Below are 5,695 nucleotides of genomic sequence, written 5' to 3' on the forward strand. Positions count from 1 at the left end.
CAAAAGCGGCACAAAAGAGTCCGAGATTACCGCGGTACAAATAGGTCAAGCTTGCCTGACAGAAGTGGGAGTGTTAGGAATCCATATCTCATCCTCGACCTCCCGCAAACTAAGGTGATTTATTTGACATTACATAGAGGTTACAGTACAAGAAAGGAGTTCATTCAAGGGGAAAAGAGATGCTTTGACTTCAAAAGTTAAAGGGTTGCAGATACTGTATGTGTTGAACTCCCACATGTTTGGCCAGCGCTGTTCAACACTTTGGTCCAGACTGAAATATCTCAACAACTACTGGATGTATTATCATAATTTTTAATCGACAATAACAGCAACTTTTCATTTGGAACCATTGTCAGGTCAAAATTTCAGTTTCTTATCACAGCAAATATTTGCATGTCAACACACTAAACTAAGGTGGTGAACATGGTTAACATTATAGTTCAACATCAGCAAGTTAACATTGTCATTTTGAGCATGTTAGCATGTTGACATTAGCCTTAGGTCCATGTCTACAAAAGCATTTTTTTAATAGCGGAAAATAGCAGGTACTCAGAAAGCTGGGTGCGTCTGAGAGTGCCTTGGTGGCATGGCGTTTTTGCAGATGAGATGCCTTGCGTCTGGTTGCTATACCGAATATCCGCAGAGGTAAAAATGTCGTCTGTGTGGGTTCATAAGAGGAAACGAGAAGACAGCACTTGTGCATGTAAGATGTGACGGTTTGTCTCTCTTCCACTGTGATTAAACAGCCAAAGTGACCGTGACGAGTGCAGCGCAGAGTTTTTACCCAAAGTTGAACATTTTTCAACTCTTGGTGCTCAGAAAAAAAAAGGCAAATTCACATTCAGCTCCTTGTTGCACTACCGGCATTTATAGCATGGCGTCTGTAGTGCCGCCTAAATACAGAGTGCTCCCATTGCAAAGCATTACAAAAATACGCTGGCCTCTGAAAAAAAAAAAACGCTTTGGTGGACACGACCCCTACAGCTCTTTGCAGCCACTAGACCTATACTATACTAGACAGTGTTTGGAATCACATGCTAGCATACTATTCATACTATGTAGCCTATGACAGAAAATTGAATATATTAGTGATCCAACTGCGCAGAATGTGGATTTAGTGTAGGCTATGCGAGAAATGTCTGAATGTAGCTATGCTAGGTTAGCAAGAATTTCTGAGTAGCCTATGAGAGCTGAGCCTACTATGGATGTATGAAGAGGACTGGATATAATGTTCGAGGTGGCCCCAGAAAGTTCCTCAGTGACACATGAAGCCAAAAAATTCGACTTCCCAGATGTAAAATTACCTGTATCTTCTGCATCATTTGGCCCATAGAGCAGACTCACTACAGACCTCTGCTGGCCAAGTGACTAACTACCAATTTAGTCCTCTGCTGACCTAAATGTGGATAAAATGATTAATCATGTGGCTGTTCTGGACTTTTGATATGTTTTTGGACTGAGTGGATCAAATCCTGATAGTGAAACAAGTTATCCCACTTAGGTTGTGATGCCCAAAGAAATTCATCCACCGATTTACAGAAGTCTCTCTCCCAGTGTAAGTCTATGGGAAAAAGTCTTTTTGGGCCCAGTGGTATCATGTAGCAAACCTGGAAGTTTTAATTCCACTGCTTGACCACAACAAAAGTAAGCGTCAAAGCCCACCACTCTTCCTGGGGCCCTGGGGCTTACTCAACATACTCAACCACCTCAAAATGCATCACGGCTCTACAGACTGTCCAGTGGTGGACTGTCAGGCATTACAATAATTAAATGATGGATAAAACAAGCAGGGTATGAATGATAAATGATGGCAAGTGACGCTGAAGTACAGAGGAAAAGTGTGGGAACTCACAAATATAATGTACTGTAGAAACATTTTAAACAGTAAAATAATAATTTGAATTTGCCTTAAAACAATACTGGAAACCATGAAATGGAGAGGAAGAAGCAATGTTGATTTAGAGCTGTAATAAACAATTTTCATTCAACAGAAGCTTGGACACGTAACAGTCTGCTGGTAATGGCATACTTAAATGCTGATTTAGTAGGGACTATGCAGTACATAGTGATTCAGTAAGTAGTATGCATTTTCCAGCACAGCCTTTGTCTTTTTAAACAACACAACAAAGAAAAATCTGACAGCTGTTCTGAAAAATATTCACAGGGTTAAAAATATATAGTGCTTATCCAACAGTTATGGTTTGTTTTCTGTAAGCCTCATATAATCACATATCCATATGTGATCGTTTCCTGTGAACATCTGAATCAGCAGTGGATGGCAGTCCACACTGCACCGTGCCCTGCACTCCACTGACATGACAAACCATGAAAACTTCTCCCTCTTTTTTTTTTTTTAACAACCCTTCCTCCCTCCACTCCCAGCACACTTGTAATCCAATATCCATTTCAGCATGGAAATGAGAAATAACAAGATTAGGAAACAATTTATATGAATCGCCTCATGTTCACTCACTGTTTACGCTTTCTCAGGAGGAAAAGGAGACTGTGGTCTCCATGGAAACTGTGGCTGGCCAATGGTGGGTGTTTTCTGCCTGACCGTATGACGTGCTGCCTGTTGAGACAGGCATTGAAGTTGGCAGCCGGAGTGTCTACCCATAATTTTCATAGCAAAGCAAGTAGGAACCAGGAAAAGTGCATTACCAGACAGATTTTTTTTGCTCGTCTTGCACAGGCTGAAGATGTTTGCTTTTTGGTTTTTACTCTCGTCAGGTTTCAGTTATGAGTTTGTTTAGACATCAGATACACCCAGAGCTATATTTAAATATGTAGCTGCTGTCACAGTCATTAATAATAACAGTAACTTCAAGCTGAAATAACAGTTGAAATGTTTGGTTGTATGGTTTTTAAAGTGCTGTGGCAGTGTTACAAAATTGGATCTGCATTTATATATCCCCAAAAAAGCGCATACATCTGTGTTTTAAACTAATATTTCCCTGCTGGCTTTATTGTCTGTGAAGCACTTTGTAACTGCGTTTTGAAAAGTGCTACACAAATAAAGTTTATTATATAATGTAACAGGCAGATACAGCTGAGCCCTCAGGAAAATGTGCTGCTCCCCGTTCTGGGCAATATGAGCAGCGGCCTTGAAACTACCTGTCGACATTGATCAGTCACGCGGCGGGCTTTCTCTGAGATGGGACTTGCAGTTATTAGAGCGAGAGGCTGTTAGATGGAGAAGCCTGTCGTCCGCTGCCTCTGACAGCTCAGGTAAGCCCTGAGGAAAACTGCCCCCCCCAAGCACATCAGCCCTCGCCATCACTCGAATTTCTAGTCAGCAGGCTGGTGTGATGTATTGGCCCTCACCAGTGTGCTCTCCAGAAGAAATTGTATGGCTGTTGAGTGCCACAGCTGTGTAAATTAGGACATCAAACCGTACTGTAGATGCAGTTCTTCAGAGGAGCTCCATATGACATCCAGAACATTAAAAAAGCAGCAAACCAATATTTGCTATGTAAAGATATAGTAGAGGAATGGTGTGCTGAGCAGAGATGGAAATCACGCTACATCTGCGCGTGTTGTAATCTAAGCCTCTCTGTTCTTTGTTGTGGTAGCCGGTCCAGCCATGCATGAATGTAAAGCCCAGTTCAGACCAAAGATTCACAATGAGACAAAACTGTTTTAGAACGATGCAGGGAAAAGCTGCAGCAGTGTGAACTGGCCTGTCTCAGCTCAACTTCCAGCCGGCTGATGGTGTCGCCTGCAACTAAACATGTCAAGCTGCCAGTAGCTGCAGGACACACGGACATAACCTGTTTCACCAGCAAATTGGCTTTTAGCAAAGTCAGCCGGTCAAGTCAGTTCCAAACTATCAGTAGTCACTGGGTTGCTTGCTGTAGCATTCTCTGACAACAGCCCTTCGACCCCACCAAGCCTGAGTTCATCTCATTTACGTTCCCTCGGCTGTTGACACGGCGCTCTCCATTGTCACAGTGTGTTGTCATTGGACGCTGGATCACTGCTGCAGCTGGCTGTATGTGCACATATCACCCACACATATTTAAAAAAAAATAAAACAAAGTACTCGTAAAGCTTCTACACACTGAGTCCGTTTTTTTCCCTTGAATTTGTCACACATCTTTCGTCCGCCATTAAAAGTTTCAGAACAGGTTCGATTTTCTGCATTTTTCGCATCCATCAGAAGCCTTCAGAGAGCTGACAGAGACAGACGACAGCTCCGCCCCTTCATGCAACTACTGTGCCAAATGAAAGACAGGGAGGGAGTGTTCACAATGAATAGAACAATAAAACGCATCTGAATCAGCGTGCAAGGTTTCTGTATGAAATGATTTTTTCGGATGATGGATTAAAAAAATCCATCCGTAAAAAACGGACTCAGTGTGCAAAGGCCTTTACAGTCATTACTTGTACCTGAAAAGCTGGAATTTAGATCGGAAGCACAGAGAGTCGTCGCTTTGGTTAAACTGGCAGGTTTTCAGAATGTTGCTGACCGCATTGCAAGAACTTGCAAGTGTCAACTCTTCTGATCATTAAATCTTTGATCTGATGTGGGCGTTGGTACATGTGAGTCCCTGTGTGTGTGTCCCACTGGCTAGCTAATCGCTGCCATTCTTAGCTGTGGTCATGCTGTGGTTACCGCTGATATCCATGAGTCGGAATATCGACGTTGCTGAAGCGTAACACCCACCCTCTGGTAGCTTCTTAAGCACTGTTGTCAATGTCAACACTTTTTGCACTGTTAGCACCATTAGCTGCTAGCTGTCACCTTAGCCACCTCAATAGGGTGACCAAACGTCCTCTTTTGCCCAGACATGTCCACTTTTCATGTCCTGTCCAGGGCGTCCGGGGGGTGTTTATAAATTGATGATAATGTCTGGTTTTCCTTGTGTGTGTGTGTGTGTGTGTGTGTTAGAGTGCGGCACGGGCTGCATATTTCTGTCTGAACCCAACAGTCATTCTGTTTTGTTATGGACGCAACCGAACCGAGCCCGACATTATTTAATTAGCCTACTAAAGCACTGAGTTTGTGTCAAACAGTTGTTATGGTTACAGGCTATTTAACAGGCTGGGCGTGTGCCGTGGGTGCTCCACGGAGAGGGAGACCTCCGTGTTTGAGACGGGAGTGGGTGGCGGGAGGTCCGATGGTTCCAGCGAGGGGAGACGGAGAAATAAAACAAAATAAGATAAAATAGGAAAACCTGTCTCCCTCTTTTATTTTATTTAAGCAATAAAAGACAATAGGATTTTATTTATTTTTACAGTACATTTTCACTGAAAGCTGACCGAATCTGACCCGAGCCCGAATACAATTTATACATTTTTGACCAAACCCGGCCCGACCCGCCGGGTACCGTCGGGCTCGGATCGCCACACTCTAGTGTGTGTATGTGTCCCCTATTGGGGCCGATCTGAATTTCTGTCTTTGAGAGATATTATTTTGTAATATAACTGAATTTTCTATCCATACATATAAACTTTAAATACAGTCAGGTCCATAATTATTTGGACAATGATACAGTTGTCATCATTTTGGCTCTGTACACCACCACAATGGGTTTTAAATGAAACAATGAATACCTGCTTAAAGTGCAGACTCTCAGCTTTCATTTAAGGCTTTTTTCAAAAATGTCGTATGAACCGTGTAGAAATAACAACCATTTCTTCACACAGTCCCCCGACTTTAAGGGCTCATAAGTATTTGGACAAACTAACATAA

This window comes from Epinephelus moara, chromosome 4 (genome assembly GCF_006386435.1).
Source record: "Epinephelus moara isolate mb chromosome 4, YSFRI_EMoa_1.0, whole genome shotgun sequence".
Lineage (NCBI taxonomy): Eukaryota > Metazoa > Chordata > Actinopteri > Perciformes > Serranidae > Epinephelus > Epinephelus moara.